Raw genomic sequence first — 19,401 nt, forward strand, 5'->3', positions numbered from 1 at the left:
CCCCACACAATAATTGTGGGAGAGTTCAATATCCCACTCTCAGCAATGGACAGAGCACAGAAACAGAAAATAAACAGAGACACAGTGAAATTAACAGAGGTTATGAACCAAATGGATCTAACATATTTACAGAACATTTCATCCAAAAACAAAAGAATATACCTTCCTCTTAGCACCTCACAGTACCTTCTCCAAAACTGACCATATAATTGGTCACAAATAAGGCCTCAACAGATACAAGAAAACTGAAATAATCCCATGCACCCTATCAGATCACCATGGACTAAGGCAGGTCTTAAATTCCAACAAAAAACAATGGAAAACACACATACACATGGAAGCTAAACAATGCAATTGACAAAATTAAGCATCACTTCATGTTCAAAGTCTTGGAAAGATCAAGAATTCAAGGCCCAAACCTAAACATAGTAAAAGCCATATACAGCAAACCAGTAGCCAACATCAAACTAAATGGAGAAAAACATGAAGCAATCCCACTAAAATCAGGGACTAGAAAACCTGCCCACTCTGTCTATTCAATATTGTACTTGAAGTCCTAGCCAGAGCAATTAGACAGCAAAAGGAGGTCAGAGGGATACAAGTTGGAAAGGAAGAAGTCAAAATATCACTACTTGCAGATTACAAGATAGTATATTTAAGTGACCCCAAAAATCCCATCAGAGAGCTCCTAAAGCTGATAATCAACTTCAGCAAAGTGGCTGGATATAAAATTAACTCAAACAAATCAGTGGCCTTTCTCTACTCAAAGAATAAACAGGCTGAGAAAGAAACTACGGAAAGGACATCTTTCACAATAGTCACAAATAATATAAAATACCTTGATGTTAGTTAGTTACTCTAAGCAAGTGAAAGATCTTGAAGTCAAGAACTTCAAGTCTCTGAAGAAAGAAATCCAAGAAGATCTCAGAAGATAGAAAGATCTCCCATGCTCATGGATTGGCAAGATTAATATAGTAAAAATAGCCATCTTGCCAAAAGCAATTTACAGATTCAATGCAATCCCCATCAAAATTCCAAATCAATTCTTCATAGAGTTAGAAATCTCAGGGTTGTTTTGATTTGCATTTCCCTAATGACTAATGAAGTTGAACATTTTTTAAGATGCTTCTCAGCCATCTGAAGTTCTTCAGATGAAAATTCTTTGTTTAGCTCTGTACACCATTTTTAATAGGGTTATTTGGTTTTGGGGGGTCTAACTTCTTGAGTTCTTTGTATATATTGGATATTAGCCCTCTATCTGATGTAGGGTTGGTGAAGATCTTTTCCCAATTTGTTGGTTGCCAATTCGTCCTTTTGATGGAGTCCTTTGCCTTACAGAAGCTTTGTAATTTAGTGAGGTCCCATTTGTCAATTCTTGATCTTAGAGCATACGCTATTGGTGTTCTGTTCAGGAACTTTCCCCCTGTACCGATGTCCTCAAAGGTCTACCCCAGTTTCTTTTCTGTTAGCTTCAGAGTGTTTGGCTTTATGTGGAGGTCCTTGACCCATTTGGAGCTGAGCTTAGTACAAGGAGATAAGGATGGATCAATTAGGGAAACGATACCCTTCACAATAGCCACAAACAGTATAAAGTACCTTGGGGTGATTCTTACCAAACATGTGAAAGATCTGTATGACACAAACTTCAAGGCTCTGAAGAAGGAAATGGAAGAAGACCTCAAAAAATGGAAAAATCTACCATGCTCATGGATCGGCAGGATTAATATAGTTAAAATGGCCATTTTGCCAAAAGCAATATACAGATTCAACACAATACCCATCAAATTCCCAACTCAGTTCTTCATAGAGTTAGAAAGAGCAATTCTCAAATTCATCTGGAATAACAAAAAACCCAGGATAGCTAAAACTATTCTCAACAACAAAAGAAATTCTGGGAGAATCAGTATCCCTGATCTCAAACAATACTACAGAGCAATAGTGTTAAAAACTGCATGGTATTGGTACAGTGACAGGCAGGCGGATCAGTGGAACAGGATTGAAGATCCAGAAATGAACTCACACACCTATGGCCACTTGATCCTCGACAAAGGAGCTGAAAACATCCAATGGAAAAAAGATAGCCTTTTCAACAAATGGTGCTGGTTCAACTGGAGGTCAGCATCCGAATCAATTCTTCATAGAGTTAGAAAGAGCAATTTGCAAATTCATTTGGAATAACAAAAAACCCAGGAGAGCAAAAAATATTCTCAACAATAAAAGAATTTCTGGAGGAATCACTATCCCTGACCTCAAGCTGTATTACAGAGCAATAGTGATTAAAAACTGTATGGTATTAGTACAGAGACAGACAGGTAGATCAATGGAATAGAACTGAAGACCCAGAAATGAAGCCACACACCCATGGCCACTTGATATTTGACAAAGGAGCTACAACCATGCAGTGGAAAATAGACAGAATTTTTAACAAATGGTGCTGGTTTCACTGGAGGTCAGCATATAGAAGAATGCAAACTGACCCATTATCATCTCCTTGTGCAAAACTCAAGTCAACGTGGACTTGAGAACCTCCACATAAAACCAGATACAGTGAAATTTATAGAGGAGAAAGTGGGGAAGGGCATAGGAAAAAAATTCCTGAACAGAACACCAATAGCTTATGCTCTAAGATCAAGAATTGACAAATAAGACCTCATAAAATTGCAAAACTTCTGTGAGGCAAAGGACACTGTCAATAGGACAAAATGGCAACCAACAGACTGGGAAAAGATCTTTACTGATAGAGGGATAATATCCAATATATACGATGATCTCCAGAAGTTAGACTCCAGAAAAATCAAATAACTATATTTAAAAATGGGGTACAGAGATAAACAAAGCATTTAGACTGAGGAATATCAAATGGCTGAGAATCACCTAAAGAAATGTTCAACATCCTCAGACATCAGGGAAATGCAAATCAAAACAACCCTGAGACAACCTCACAACAATGAGAATGGCTAAGATCAAAAACTCATGTGACAGCAGATGCTGGCGAGGATGTGGAGAAAGAACCATTCCTTCATTGTTGGTGGCATTGCAAGCTGGTACAACCACTCTGGAAATCAATTTATTGGTTCCTCAAAACACTGGAGAACCCAGCTGTACCACTCCTGGGCATATACTCTAAAGCTTCTCCAACATATAACAAGGACACATGTTCCACCATGTTCATAGCAACCTTATTTATAATAGCCAGAAGATGGAAAGAACTCAGATGTCCTTCAACAGAGGAATGGATACAGAAAAGGTGGTATTAAAAACAATGGATTCATGAAATTCTTAGGCAAATGGATTGAACTAAAAAATATCATCCTGAGTGAGGTAATACAATCCCAAAAGAACACATATGGTATGCACTCACTGATAAATGGATATTAGCCCAAAATCTCGGAATAACTAAGATACAATTTACAGACCACATGAAGCTCAAGAAGAAAGACCAAAGTGTGGGTGCTTCGATCCTTCTTAGAAAGGAAAATAAAATACTCACAGGAGCAAATACAGAGACAATGTGTAGAGCAGAGACTGCCCCACCTCGGGATCCATTCTATATAATCATCAAACCCAGACACTATTGTGGATGCCAAGAAGTGTTTGCTGAAAGGACCCTGATATAGCTGTCTCCTGAGAGGCTTTCCTAGAGCCTGACAAATACAGAGGCAGATGCTAGCAGCCAACCATTGGACTGAGCACAGGGTCCCCAATGGAGGAGTTAGAGAAAGGACTGAAGGAGCTGAAGGGCTTTGCAACCCCATAGAAAGAACAACAATATCAACCAACAACACCCCCCGCCCAGAGCTTCCAGGGACTAAGCCACAAACCCTAGAGTACACATGGAGAGACCCATGGCTCCAGCCACATAGGTACCATCAGTGGGAGGAGAGGTCTGTGGTCCTGTGAAGGTCCAATGCCCCAGTGTATGGGAATGTGAGGGTGAGGAGGCGGGAGTGGGTGGGTGGGTGAGTGGGAGAACACCATCATAGAAGCAGGGGGAGGGGATGGTATATGGGGTTTCAAGGAGCAGGAGCAGGAAAGGGGGATTAACATTTGAATTGTAAATAAAGAAAATATCCAATAAAATTTTTTCTGAAGATCATATTTTATATAAGTATAACAACTTTTTTAGGCCATAAAGAGCTAATTCACAATTTATCAAATACTATATAAAAGCAATTGGCCTTGGCTAAAGAATAGCTTGCAATAAACATAATTCTTGCCTCATTAACATTTGGTTTCATAGGGTTTTTTTCCCTAGGTGTAAACTTGTAGAGAGCACCAGTGAGTGATAATTAGGAACTTCCCATACTTTGTGCAGGCTATCATTTTAAAAGAGAGGCTGTGTCTTAGTAGTCCAAGGTAGAACTTTAACTGTGCTAGATCTGGGTCCTGCTCCTCGAAAGCATTACAAGAGTGACAAGCTTGTAGCCAACAGAGCTTTGTCAGAGAGGGCTGACTGGAACTCTGTTCTGTCATTTACTGTTGTGACTTCACACATAAACTCTTTCCTAAAGAAGGGTGTGACATAGATGAGGCAAAATGTTATTACCTGGCCACATGAGACATTGACTTCTCATTACTGATATTAGAGATCACTTAATGCAGAAGTTTCCAGGCCTTGACAGTATGATATGATCACCTGGACATCATTCAAACAGACTGATGTCTTAGATCCACTGAAGATTCCTAAGCACTGGGATTAGGGTCAATGTAGTAGTTTAAAAGTTCCTCGTGTAGGGAAGTATTTCATAATCAGGGACATTCTAAATAACCCTCTAGTAGTTCAGAAAATAAGCAGGAAATGACAAGTGGAATTATATGCTCTTTACAACCTTCTACACAGAGGAAAACATTGGGATGCTTAAGGCAACCTGAGAGAGATCCAGACTTTTGCAAATACTCACCTGACAGAAGAATAATATTAAGAATATATAAAGAATTCAAAATGTCCTCCACTAGTTCTCTCTTATGGTCTACTCGCTCTATAGTTCCTTATTCTCCATACAATGAGAATTCTAATTCTCTTTACTAAGCACCACCTCCTGCCAAAAAAAAAAAAAAAAAAAAAAAAAAAAAAAAAAAAAAAAAAAACAACAACAAAAAAAGCTTTTCTGATGAGAGATGAAACAGACACCAATCTCTGGGTATAAAGATAATTAGGGGACCATTTAATGCAATTTAGTGGAATAATAGTAGTTAGTTCTTTCTGAGGGCCTATTACCTACCCACCACATGTTCTTGGCCCAGTTGACAGTGCTAGGTATGAGTTTCATCTTTTGAAACAGGCCTTAGGAACAGTCTAGTAGAAGACAGCTATGAAACAGTGATTTCTGGACATGGAAAGGCCATTGCACACATGAACTCACAGCAGTTGTGACTACAAAATTTGCTCAAGATAAAAGCAGCTAAACTTCCAGCACAAGGATGGAAGAACGCCATGAGGTCCCACTCCTAGCTGAGGAGCGATTCACAATTCACAGCTGCTGGCAGAGGGAGTGTATTCATTTTCTGAGGGCTGCAACATGCCCTAAGGGCTGGCACTACATCCATTCACATGTGGGCAGCACTAAGTACTCAGTGAGTTTAAAATGACAGTTGTGAAGGGCAAGTGGTGGTGAGGCAATGGGGGTGGATTTATTCAAAGCACTATATGCATAAATCAAATTCCCAATAATAGTTCAGGTATCCTTTACTGTCCCTTATAGCCCCCACTACTGCCTTTTAACTCATTCTTGCCCTTTCTTTGAGAAAAGAAATAAGAAAAAAAACTTCAATGAGTTCCAGAAAAGCTCTTACCTTCATGATATATTCTCATTTAGGTCTGATCTAAACATGTCTGTGAACATGCTAATGTTTTTACATAAGATTTGGAAAATTAGGCAATATACACTGAAACTAATAGAAAAGAAACTGGGAAAGACCCTTGAGGACATGGGCACAGGGGGAAAGTTCCTGAACAGAACACCAATAGCTTATGCTCTAAGATCAAGAATTGACAAATGGGACCTCATAAAAGTACAAGGTTTCTGTAAGGCAAAAGACACCATCAAAGGACAAATTGGCAACCAACAAATTGGGAAAAGATCTTCACCAACCCTAAATCTGATAGAGGGCTAATATCCAATATATACAAAGAACTCAAGAAGTTAGACCCCAGAAAACCAAATAACCCTATTAAACAATGGGGTATAGAGCTAAACAAAAAATTTTCACCTGAAGAACTTCGGATGGCTGAGAAGCATCTTAAAAAATGATCAACATCATTAGTCATTAGGGAAATGCAAATCAAAACAACCCTGAGATTTCACCTCACACCAGTCAGAATGCCCAAGATCAAAAACTCAGGAGAAAACAGGTGCTGGCAAGGATGTGGAAATTTATACGTTTTAAAGAACTAGGATTTCTCTATTGTTGCTCCTAACTTCTGGCTCAAGTAGTTCTCATATATCAGCCTTCCAAGTAGCCCAGGGTAAAATGGCAAGTTTATGCTTTTATGTTATAAGCTATAAGTTAGTAAAACTAAAAGTATTCAGGGTGAAGAAGATCTGTGGTCACGTATTTTCTACAATTTAATATGAAATACCCTGATCCTAATCCTTACCATAGAAAAAAAGTGCCACCCCCTAGAAAGTTATGACAAAAAGGGCATTTCTGTCATGCTCATTGGAAGGCAATTTGGATAATACTCATATTTTTGAAAATCACTTTCTCGCTTCAATCTGGATTCTTTGGAGTATTCATAACCCTTCTGTGCCCTCCACCTCCCATGGCACCCCGAGATCCACTTCCCAGCTCACAATCATCCACTTCAGACTATGTGAAGACTCAGAGAACTTCTAGTTCTTTCTCAGAGGCCCCTTAACTAAACCTCTCATCCCATCTAATCCTTCATGAACTCCTACTGCCCCACAGAACTTCTTTGTAATGGGGGCCTGACAGCTGCCACACACCAGGCAGGTTACCTGTGCCCTCTTTCATCTTCCATTCTGGACTCTCCAGAGTACTCTTACGATACCCCTACCAAAGGAAAAGGGTTTCATCAATATTACTGAGATGTGAACCCTATGTCCTACACTAGTAACCTGTCTGTAAGATATCCTGTTGCAATAATGGCAGAAATGTTATGGGAATAACCATCCACCTTTTTAAATTTTGACTTAAGAGGTAACCCATTCCTGACACTGCAAGTGGTTTTGGGCCCAAGACTAGATGGTTCATATGTCATGGAAGAAGAAAGTACTATTATTATTGTGAGAAATGAACAAACATAATAATAAAATTACTCCTATGATATATTTATATATCCCATAACTCAGTAAACTGGCATCACCCTTACTAGAGACACTGCCTCTTGCCTGATGTGACGATTAACACAAAGATCCATAACTAGACAGAGAATAAAAGACTTTGGAACACTCGTTCCCAAATGTGATGTCTTTTTTACCACCACTCTCAAGGTTCAGAGATCTATGTGGAAAAGGAAATGGAAATATTATAGCAACCAGAAGTAGTAGATGACTGCAAGGAAAACAGTGCATTCGAGACACAACAGGGCTGGTGCTATATGAAGTTACAGAGACGGTGACAGCACACACAAGACCCGCATGAACTAGACAAACATCCCAGCACAGAGGTGGGAAGTGGGTACAAAGTCCCCTACTTAGCCAAAAATGTTTTTACAATTGATACTGGCTGGGAGACTGAAAAGCAGCTTTCTCCCAGGTAGTGGCATTGAGTATATCTACCACAGCCCATGCTCAGGAGGTTTTGGCCAACACTAAATGAATCCTCTATTTTTTGTGTTCTTTTTTGTTTTGTTTTTGTTTGATATGCCCTGTATTTTTAGGTATTTATTTGATTTAACTTTGTGATTTTTTTAAAGGAGGGAGAAAAGCATAAATTTGGATGGGTAAGGTTAAGAGGATCTTGGAGGAGTTGAGAAAGGGGAAGAATATGATCAAATTACATTATGTGAAAAATTATTAAGCCAATAGAAATGTCCAAAAACTATGCACAAGGAAAGTTTTTGTATCACTGTATTTAAGAAACCCAGTTATCTATCTTGTACTTAGAGAACTGTTAGATTATTATAATCCCCCCAAAAATACAGTATTACCACTAGAATATTTGGGGTATTTTATTTATTGATGTGAAAGATATCTAGTAATATTTAATTGAACCCCTACATTAAAAGGACTTTTATTATAAGTAAAAAAAGAAAAGATTTATACAATGGTCTCGTGTTTTTGTGACCAGTAAAAAGTGTGAAGTAGCAACAGCATTTTCTATTTGGAAAATATAATTAGAACTGAAGAGCTTTTTTTATATTATTCATTTAATAGTGTTATAGATCTAATGCTGTGGTATCCTCCAAACCAAATTTACTTCTGAAGTTGGTCCTAAAATTGTCTACTTATTGAAGAGGTAACTATGGTTAAATGAATCTTGAGGATGGGACTCTATATAGAGTTAATTATTAAAAATAAGAGGTGACATCTGTAGTCACTTGTTATGACTTTGTGCATGCAAAGGAATGCAAGTCAAGTTGCCCATCTGTGAACCAGGAAGAGTCTCACTGTCAATTAAGACTTCTGGCAATTGATCATGAACTACATGTCTTAAACCAACAGAAAAATTAATGTATGTTGTTTAAGATACTTAGTATAGGTCATCTTGCAGGATGAGCCAATTAACAGGTATATAGAAAGGTTTATGGCAGGAATGGAGATTTATATTACAGTTTAGTTACATGTTCAAACTAACTTATAAAGAAAGACACTTGTCTTTCACTTGCTCAAACAAGAAGTAAAAATCTTTACCTGATCAATGCACATTCTGTGTTCTATACATTATGTTAATATAGAAATATATATTACCTCTAAAACTTTTACGTTCATAGAATAAAACAAGCAAGAATACAGCCCTGACAAAATTTACTCTCAAGGATGCTGAGATACTGAAACTTGTTCTAGCTCCCTGATAGATCCTGCCTCAAATTGATACTGTTTCCAAAGACATGCTTCTAGAACAGTTTCAGAAAGGACTGCTAATCCCAAATGGCCTTGGTTCATCCAGACTTTCAAACTGTTCCAGTAAGGATAGCAATTAAGCTCTGAACTTTCTCAACACATGACTGGACAATAAATGCTACAACTAGCTTTCTTTTGACCTAACCATTTTTTCAATTTCCTTTTGGGTCCTCAAATAGGAATTTTTCACCCCAATTCAGCAGAAAGCAATTATAAGTAGATCATAATTTCAGTCCCTTAAATTGGGGTGGATGGTTTTAGTCATTTTATAATCATACATATATTGTCATTTTAAGGGATGATTAACAAATCATTGTGGTCTAAGGGGAAACTAAATAGAGAGATTGGATTAAGAATTTCTCTTTCCTTTTCCTATCTATTCTTTCTTAGATAAAAAGAAGGGGGTTGAAAAGAAAAGGGAATATAGAAATATTGTAGAAAATTAGACAAATAGGGATAGATTATTGAAACTACTCTTAAACCAAAAGACATTTTATAGCCATAATCTTACATTAGTAGAGATCTTTATATTTTGATTAATAATTGAGGTCATATTTTGTTAAAGTGGTACAAAATTTTGTATATTGATACAGATTTAAGGTTTTCATTGGTATAAATCTTTGTACATTGATACAAAATTTAAGATTAATTTTGTTACATAATTATGTATGTTTCAACTCTTAGGTAGACATTATGTCTAACTCATTTAAGAATACAAGATTTAGTCCCATTTCTTTTAATAGCTGTATTACAAATTAATAGTCAGTCAAACCCATAGTTATATCAGATATTAATCTATATCATCATTGAAATATACATCCTGGGTTGAGTAAATAATAGGTAGCTAGAGATAATCAATATTTTTGCTTCTTCATATATGCTATGAATAGATAGATGATCTTCAAAAGCCTTAAAGATTCACAGAATATGGCATTAAATTATTTCATTATTAAAAGATCTTATGACTCTTGACAGTAGTAGCCCCATTGCACTTCAGAGAAGATGATGATCAACAATGACTTCCATGTGAAGTTGCTTCAATTGTGGCACTGGGCAAGAAATGCCCTACATTCATCTACAGACAGAATCGTATCCAGAAAGGACAAGTGGATGCAGGATAGTCCACTGCTAAGCTCTGACAATACAGGGTAATCTAGTCCTTTATAATTCCTGCTTCACTTAAGATCTGTCAGATATTCTGGGCTGGAAGGCTGAAGATAGATGCTCCAACATTATAAAGAATATTGGGGACTATCCAGGAAATCAGCTGTCCCTAGTATTTCTATCGTATTTGGAAGCTGCATTCCTGCACTTCCTGCATACTCAAGTAACGTTTGTTCCTTCTCATGTCTCGGATGGGGTTGAAGATTAAATTAGTCATGGTCTTGCTATATACTTAAATTTCTTAGCATTTAAAAAGATGGTCTAAGTCTAAGAAGATATTTTTAGTTTAATAATACAGATTAAGATAGAAAATGATTTTGGTCCAGAACCTAAACTTACCAAGATAGGATAGATGATAGAATACTTTAAATAGTCAAATATAAATGGACTGGACATTATAAATGTATATCATACTTTATAGTTTTCCTAATTGTTATAATTGTATTCAGTTTATATCTGAGGGGGAAAGAAGCCTTTTATTGCACTAGAAAGGGGAATTGTTGAGGTTTGATCTTTTGTTACGTATTGTAATGCTAAATACTGGCCCTGAAGGCCTGGTTGCCCCCAAGGATGAATCTGAATGTAGACCCAAGTGACACTATGTGACCTTGCCCTCCAAGTTATCCCTGATTGATGCGTACAGATGCCTACAGCCTGTAGCTGGGCAGAATTGAGATAGGGAGGCCTTGGGTTTCCAGAGCTAGAAGTTTCCCATGAGGGGAAGGAGAAAAGGAAAAGAGAAGGTAGACACTATGGGTTAGGTGAGTCATAAAAGCATGGACATGAGGGCAAGCCAATTGAAGTTAAGAGCAGTCTAGACAGAACATGACAAATGATATTTCAGGGTTATTAATGGGGAAATAGATTCTAAAGCTTAGAAGGTAAATATCTACCCAGATCTAGTGTTGATTAAGGTTTATAAATAAAAAAATTGTGCCTTTTTTATCTGAGAAATAGATGATCAAAGGTGGGATAGAAGCCCTTGTTTGGGATTAAATATTTTCAACAGTAGGTTTGTATTCCTTTTTATTTATTTACATCCCAAATGCTGCCTCCCTCCCATACCCCATCACAGGGTCCCTTCCCCATACCCCCTTTTCCTCTTAAACCTGTGAACCCCAACTCTGGCAAATCAAGTCTCTGCAGAGACTCCATTTTCTTCCAAATGAGGTGAGACAAGACAGTCCATTTAGGGAAATGGATTCCAGTCAGGCTACAGCTTTAGGGGCAGCCCCTGCTTCAGTTGTTGGGGATCTACATTTTGACTGAGCTATATGTTTGCTACATATTTGCAGGGGGCCTCAGTTCAGTGCTCCCAGAGGTTCAGGCTAGTTGACTCTGTTGGTCTTCCTGTGGAATTTCTGTCTCCTTCAAGGCCTTCAATTCTTCCAACTTTTCCATAAGAAATGCCATGACATCCATCCATGTTTGACTGTGGGTCTCTGCATCTTTTTCAGTTAGATGCTGGATAGAGCCTCTCAGAGGACAGTCGTGCTAGGCTCCTGTCTGCAAGCCTAACAGAGTGTTATTAATAATGTCAGGGATTGGTATTTGCCCATGTGATGGGTCTCAAGTTGGGCCGGTTATTGATTGGCCAATCTTTGGTCTCTGCTGCATCTTTGCCCCTGAATGTAGACAGGACAAATTTTGGATCAAATGTTTTGTGGGTGGGTTGGTGCCCTTGTCCATGCCTGACTATAGGAAGTGGCCTCTTCAGGTTCCATATCCCCACTGTTAGGCATCTCACCTAAGGTCACCTACATCGACTCCTGGGAGCCTCCCTCATCCAAGACTCTGGGACATCCTAGAGATTCCCTCAACCACCACCATTATCCCCAACCTGGCAGCTGCCAATGTCTACTCATTCTCCTGGCCCTCTGGCCCTGTTTTCTGCCTCTCCCCATATGATCCTAAGCCCCCTCCCCCCTTCCCACTCCCGCCCAATTTCCTCCCTCCCTCTGTCTCCTATGACTATTTTATTCTACTTTATATGTGAGATTCAAGCATCCTCATTTGGGTATTCCTTCTTATTTAACTTCTTTGGGTCTGTGGGGTGTATCATATAGGAATCCTTTACTTTCTGGCTAATATCCATGTATCAGTGAATACATGCCATGTATGTCCGTTTGGAGCTGGGTTATCTCACTCAAGATAATATTCTCAAGTTCCATCCATTTGGCTGCAAAATTTATGATGTCTTTTTCAATAGCCAAATAGTATTCTATTGTGTAAATGAACCACATTTTCTGTATCCATTCTTTGGCTGAGGGACATCTAGGTTGTTTCCAGTTTCTGGCTATTACAAATAAAACTTCTATGAACATAGTGGAGCATATCCTTTGGTATGGTGGAGCATCCTTTGGGTATATGCCCAGAAGTGGTATAGCTGGGTCTTCTGGAAACCAATCTGGTAGTTTCTTAGAAAATTAAAAATAGTTCTACCTAAAGGTTTGTAACTTAATCTTGGATATTCTTTGTGGAGATGAGTGTATTTTTATGATTTTTTTCTTAGTCTTCAAATTTTTCATACATGAATTCAATGTATCTTAATCACAGCTAACTCAAATTCCTGCTCCCAATATCCCTAGACTGACTTCCCCCCAAATTCCTTCTCCCACCTTAATGTCCCCTTCTATAATCATAATTATAAAAATAATAGTAATAACAACAACAATCCACTTGGTCTAAAGAGGTAGCTCAGAGGTTAAGAGCATTGGCTGTGCTTTCAGAGGACTGAGGTTAGCAACCATATAGCAACTCACAACTATCTATAACTCCTACCCCAGGGTGTCTGAAACCCTCTTCAAGTCTCTGCAGACCCCAGGCACATATGTGGTACACATACATATGTTCAGAAAAATACCCATGCATGTAAATAAAAATTAATGAAATTAAATAATTCATGATGTTAAGTGTATATATATATGTATGTATACACTAAATATATACTAAATGAAACATAGTAGAGTCCAAACTCCTGAAGTAACATGACTCTTCATCCCCAATTGCCAATAGTTCCTCAATTATGAGTGGAACCTCATGGGTTTTTATGCAACCACGGATGAATGTTGATGGTCTTGATCATGTGCTATTCTTATATAAGGAACCAAAACTTCTTGGAGTTCTTGAGTGCAGCACACATGCGATATCTCTGCCCCATCCTCCAGCTCTGACATTCTGCTTACACCTCCTTCTGAGATATTCCCTGAGCATTGGAGACAGAGATGCAGATGTCTCACTTATATGACAGAACACTCAACAATCATTTATTCTTAGCACTTTGGCAAGTTATAAGGATTCTCATTTTCTCTTTTTCTTTTTTTTAAACTAGATATATTCTTCATTTACATTTCAAATGTTGTCCCCTTTCCTGGTTCCCCCCACCCCCAAAAGTCTCATAACCCATCTCCCCTCCCCTTGTTTCCCAACCAACCCTCTCCCACTTCCCTATCCCAGCATTCCCCCACACTGCTGCATCAAGCCTTTCCAGGACCAAGGGCCTCTCCTCCCTTTGAAGTCCAACAAGATCATCCTCTGCTGCCTATGTGTCTGGAGCCATGGGTCCCTCCATGTGTACTCTCTGGTCAATGGTTTAGTCCCTGGGAGGTCTGGGAGTACTGGGTGTCTCATATTGTTGTTCCTCCTATGGCACTGCAAACCCCTTCAGCTCCTTGGGTCTTTTCTCTAGCTCCCTGATTGGGGACCCTGTGCTCAGTTCAATGGCTGGCTGAGAGTGTCCCCATCTGTATTTGTCATGCACTAGCAGAGCCTCCCAGGTGACAGCTATATCCCGATCCAGTCAGCAAGTACTTGTGGGCATCAATAATAGTGTCTGGGTTTTATAACTGTATATGGGATGGATAACTAGGTTGGGTAGTCTCTGGATGGTCCTTCCCTCAGACTCTGTTTTATACTTTGTCTTTGCATCTCCTTCTGTGGGAATTTTGTTCCCCCTCTAAGAAGGACCAGAGTATCCATACATTGTTCTTTCTTCTTGAGCATCATTTAATATGTGAATTGTGTCTCATCCTGAGTAAGGTAACCCAGTCACAAAAGAACACACATGATATGCACTCACTGATAAGTGAATATCAGCCCAGAAGCTTGAAATACTCAGGATTCCCATTTTCATCTGACCACTGTAATAAGAGATTTTGTTTGTTTGGTTGGTTGGTTTTTGGTTTTGTTTTTGGATTTGGTTTTTTCAAGACAGGGTTTCTCTGTATAACCCTGGGTGTCCTGGAACTCACTCTGTAAACCAGGCTGTCCTCAAACTCAGAAATCCGCCTGCCTCTGCCTCCCAGAATGCTGGGATTACAGGCGTGCGCCACCACCCCACTGCCCGGCACAATAAGAGGTTTTATTTAAAAGGTTGAGAGGAACAGATCTATGGATGTAAACATGCATTTTGAAGACTGTTTTAAACAGTATGTCTTTTAGCATAACAGTCATAGGTTCCCCACATCTGACCAAATTTAAAGTACCTTAAGTCATGGTAGAGCAGGCTTCCATTGTATACCTTGATTTCATTCTCACATTAATGTATCTATGATTTTGAGCATTACTTTGAATAAGAGTGAAAAAAAGTAAAGTTTTATCTTGTTCCTGATTTTACTGGAGATTCTTTGAGATTTTCTTCATTTAATGCATGTTAGTTTACAGATTTGGCATACATAGCCTTTATCATGTTGGGATATGTTCTTTTTAGTCTGTGCTTCTTTAGTACTTTTAGCATGAAGGAATTTTTTTTTTACTTTGTAAAAAAAGATTTGAGTCTACAAATATTAACATGTGAATTGTTTCCTGTAATATATTTATGTGATGTATTACATTTTCATTTACATAAATCAAACCATCCCCACATTTGAAATAAAGAACAGTGGGTGTTCTTTGTGATATGATCTTGAATTGATTTGCAAATGTTTTGTTGAGAATTTTTTTATGGTCATCAAGAAGATTAACCCACACATCTATTTTTTTTTTTTAAGAATTAAATCAACTTATTTAAACAGTTGACTTAGGCATCTGCAATGGTGACTTCAGCCTCCATTCCCTGCTCAATACTGATGTCTGCTTAACAATTTCAGAAGAACCGTGTGAATCAGTGAGTGGCTTGTGGAGCATCTGGAAGGATCCCATGCCTTGGAACCTTCATCACAAGGTGTTTTTCTGGTAGTGATTTTTCAACATTTTTTCCAGATTCTTTTTTTTTGCGTCTCTGATTAAATCCACACAAACCTTATACAGCGACTTCAAGTTGCGGCTGGTGAGCATGATTCAAATTCAGTGAATCACCACTTTGGGCTCAACCAGAGTCTTTCCAGTATCTTTAAATGCCATGGCTGAGGCACGGCTTCCTGACCGACTTGATCCTCAGCAGGAGCGAACAGCGGTGAGTCAGAATAAGCAGATTTGACAGAGTTCCGTACCATGCACCACCAGGTCTCAAAACCACACTTCTATTTTGTTGCATCTTTATATGCTTTGTGTATCAAAGGATAATGTTTAGAAATATTCCTTTTGCTACTTTTGCTACTTTTTGAAAGTCTGGTAAAACTCAACATGAATATATCTTGGTCTGGACCTTACATTTTAGTTAGTTTTTTTTTTTTCCTGCTTCAATCTAATTTAGTGAAATAAATGGTTTAAGGTAAGACTTCATTGCTGTCTTTCACAATGATTCTCTTTCATTTCTGAATTTTCTAATTTGAGGCCCCCGCCACTCTTTCTGAGATTGGTTAATAATGCTTTGCCAATCTCATTTATCTTTTAAAAGAACCAGCTCTTTGTTTCATTGATTTTTTTTTTTACAGTTTCTATTTCCATTTAATTTGCCTTGAAAATAATCTTTGTTTCATAATCTGGGAGTTTGGCTGTTCTAGGAGCCTAAGGTGTATTATTAAGTTACTGATTTGAAAGCTCTGTTTCCTTTTAAATATAATATTGTATTTTTTTGAAAATTTCATAAGCATGTATTTGGTGATATTTATCCCCAACTTGTCTTTCTAACTACTCTTATATCTATTTGCCCCCACCTCCAACTCCCTTCCAAATTTTTGAGCTTATTTAAAAAGTAAAGCCCACTGATTCTAAATTGTTCAGGCCATATACTACTAGGTTTGGGACTATGCACTGGAGCATGGCCAACTTACCAGAAACCACCCCTTTAAAAGATTATCTCTCGGTGCATAGCCCGCCAGGAGAGAGTAATCTCCCAGCAGCGCTTTCACTTCTGAGTGCAGAGGTGAGTGAGATTCACCTTCTCTCTGGAGGGGACCAGCTAGAAGCACACTGGGCATAAGATCAGTGGAGCAGCTGGGATGGAAGTCTTCCCACCGCCATTGGCACCAGGGAGCCAGGAGACTCCGCAACCTTCTGTAATCAGTGGAGCAGCTGGGATAGAAATCTTCCTGCTGCCATTGGCACCAGGGAGCAGGGGAAACTCATCAGCTTTCTGTGCATAGCCCGCCAGGAGAAAGAGATCTCCAAGCAGTGCTTTCACTTTTGAGCTCAGAGGAGTAAGGACACACACAGGCTTACAGGCCCACAGGAGGAATAAACTCCAGCCAGAGACAACAATACCAACTAGCACCAGAAGTAACCAGATGGCAAAAGGCAAGCACAGGAACCCTACCAACAGAAACCAAGGCCACATGGCAACATCAGAATCCAGTTCTCCCACCACAGATACCCCAACACACCAGAAAATCAAGAGTTGGATTTAAAATCGTATCTCATGATGCTGATAGAGGGCTTCAAAAAAAGATTTAAATAACTCCCTTAAAGAAATACAGGAGAACATCGGTCAACAGGTAAAAGCCCTTAAAGAGTAAACACAAAAATCCCTTAAAGAAATACAGGAGATCATGGGTCAACAGGCAGAAGCCCTTAAAGAAGAAACACAAAAATCCCTTAAAGAATTACAGGAAAACACAAACAATCAAGTGAAGGAACTGAACAAAACCATCCAGGATCTAAAAGTGGAAGTAGAAATGATAAAGAAATCACAAAGTGAGACATCTCTGGAGATAGAAAACCTTGGAAAGAATTCAGGAGTCATAGATGAAAGCATCAACAACAGAACACAAGAGATAGAGGAAAGAACCTCGGGTGCTGAAGACACCATAGAAAACACTGACTCAACAGTCAAAGAAAACGCAAAATGCATAAAGCTGATAACCCAAAACATCAAGGAACTCCAGGACACAATGAGAAGAGCAAACCTAAGGATTATAGGTATAGATGAGAGCAGATTTCCAACTTAAAGGACCAGTAAATATCTTCAACAAAATTGTAGAAGAAAACTTCCCTAACCTATTGACCCATTCTTATCTCCTTGTACAAAGCTCAAGTCCAAGTGGATCAAGTACCTCCACATAAAACCAGATACACTGAAACTTATAGAGGAGAAAGTGGGGGAGATCCTCGAACATGTGGGCACAGGGAAAACTTCCTGAACAGAACATCGATAGCTTTTGTTCTAAGATCAAGAATCGACAAATGGGACCTCATAAAATTGCAAAGCTTCTATAAGGCAAAGGACACTGTAAATATGACAAAATGTCAACCATCAGATTGGTAAAAGATATTTACCTATCCTACATCCAATAGAGGGCTAATATGCAATATATATAAATAACTCAATGAGTTAGACTCCAGAGAATCAAATAACCCTATTAAAAATGGTTTACAGAGCTAAACAAAGAATTTTCAACTGAAGAATATTGAATGGCTGAGATGCACCTGAAGAAATGTTCAACATCCTTAGTCATAAGTGAAATGCCATTCAAAACATCCCTGAGATTCTGCCTCACACTGGTCAGAATGGCTAAGTTCAAAAACTCAGGTGACAGCAGATGCTGTTGAGGATTTGGGGAAAGAGGAACTCTCCTCCATTGCTGGTGGGATTGTAAGCTGGTACAACCACTCTAGAAATCAATCAGGTGGCTCCACAGAAAATTGAACATAGTAGTACCTGAGGACCCAGCTATACCACTCCTGGTCATATACCCAGAAGATACTCTAACATGAAATAAGGACACATGCTCCACTATGTTCACAGCAGCCTTATTGATAATAGCCAGAAGCTGGAAAGAAACCAGATGTCCTTCAACAGAGGAATGGATACAGAAAATGTAGTATATTTACATAATGGTGACTACTCAGCTATTAAAAATGATTAATTCATGAAAATCTTAGGCAAATGGATGGAATTAGAAATTATCATCCTGAGTGAGGTAACCCAATCACAAAAGAACACACCAGGCATGCACTCACTGATAAGTGGATATTAGCCCAAAAGCTCAGAATACCCAAGATATAATTCACAGACCACATGAAGCTCAAGAATAAGGAAGACCAAAGTGTGGGTGCTTTGGTTCTTCTGAGAAGGGGAATAAAATACTCACAGGAGTAAATAAGGAGATAAAGCATAGAGCAGAGACTGAAGGAAAGGCCATCTAGAGACTCTCCCACATGTGTTTCATCCCCTATATAGTCACCAAACCCTAACACTATAGTAGATGCCAAGAAATGCTTGCTGAAAGGAGCCTGATACAGCTGTCTTCTAAGGGACCCTGCCATAGCCTTACAAATACAGAGGCAAATGCTCACAGACAACCACTGGACTGATCATGGTGGTCCCCAATGGAGGAGTTAGAAAAAGAACTGAAGGATCTGAAGAGGTTTGCAACCCCATAGGAAGAACATCAATATCAGCCAACCAGAGCCCCTAGAGCTCCCAGGGACTAAGCCATCAACCAAGGAGTGCACATGGCTCCAACTGCATATGTACCAGAGGATTGCCTTGTGAGGCATCAATGGGAGGAGAGGCCCCTTGTCTTATAAAGTCTCAATAGATGGCCCATTATAGGGGAATCAAATGCAGGGAGTTGGGAGTGGGGTGGGTGGAGGAACACCCTCATAGAAGCAGAGGGAGGTAGGACAGAATAGGTGCTTTTCCAGAGGATAGGATTTTAGGAAAGGAGATAACATTTGAACTGTAAATAAAGAATATATCCAATTTTTTAAAAAAAGATAAGGTCTTAATCAATTAATATCTCCTAAAAACCTTTGAAAATAATTTGAATTAAGTAAATGATCTTTTCTTACTTGAATTTTCTGTGCCACAATTTGTTTAGGATATAACTGAGGCCCCAAATATTGAAAAATATTTTGGTCTATCAATCTTTTCTGGAGCAACAAGTACTCC

The 19,401-nt window shown here is 38.7% G+C and overlaps 1 pseudogene; it reads right to left on the minus strand.

The window, feature by feature from the left end:
- Positions 1-15,207: 15,207 nt before the first annotated feature.
- LOC127666205 (40S ribosomal protein S20-like) lies at positions 15,208-15,530 on the minus strand (annotated as a pseudogene).
- Positions 15,531-19,401: the final 3,871 nt, after the last annotated feature.

This window comes from Apodemus sylvaticus, chromosome 15, assembly GCF_947179515.1.
Source record: "Apodemus sylvaticus chromosome 15, mApoSyl1.1, whole genome shotgun sequence".
NCBI lineage: Eukaryota > Metazoa > Chordata > Mammalia > Rodentia > Muridae > Apodemus > Apodemus sylvaticus.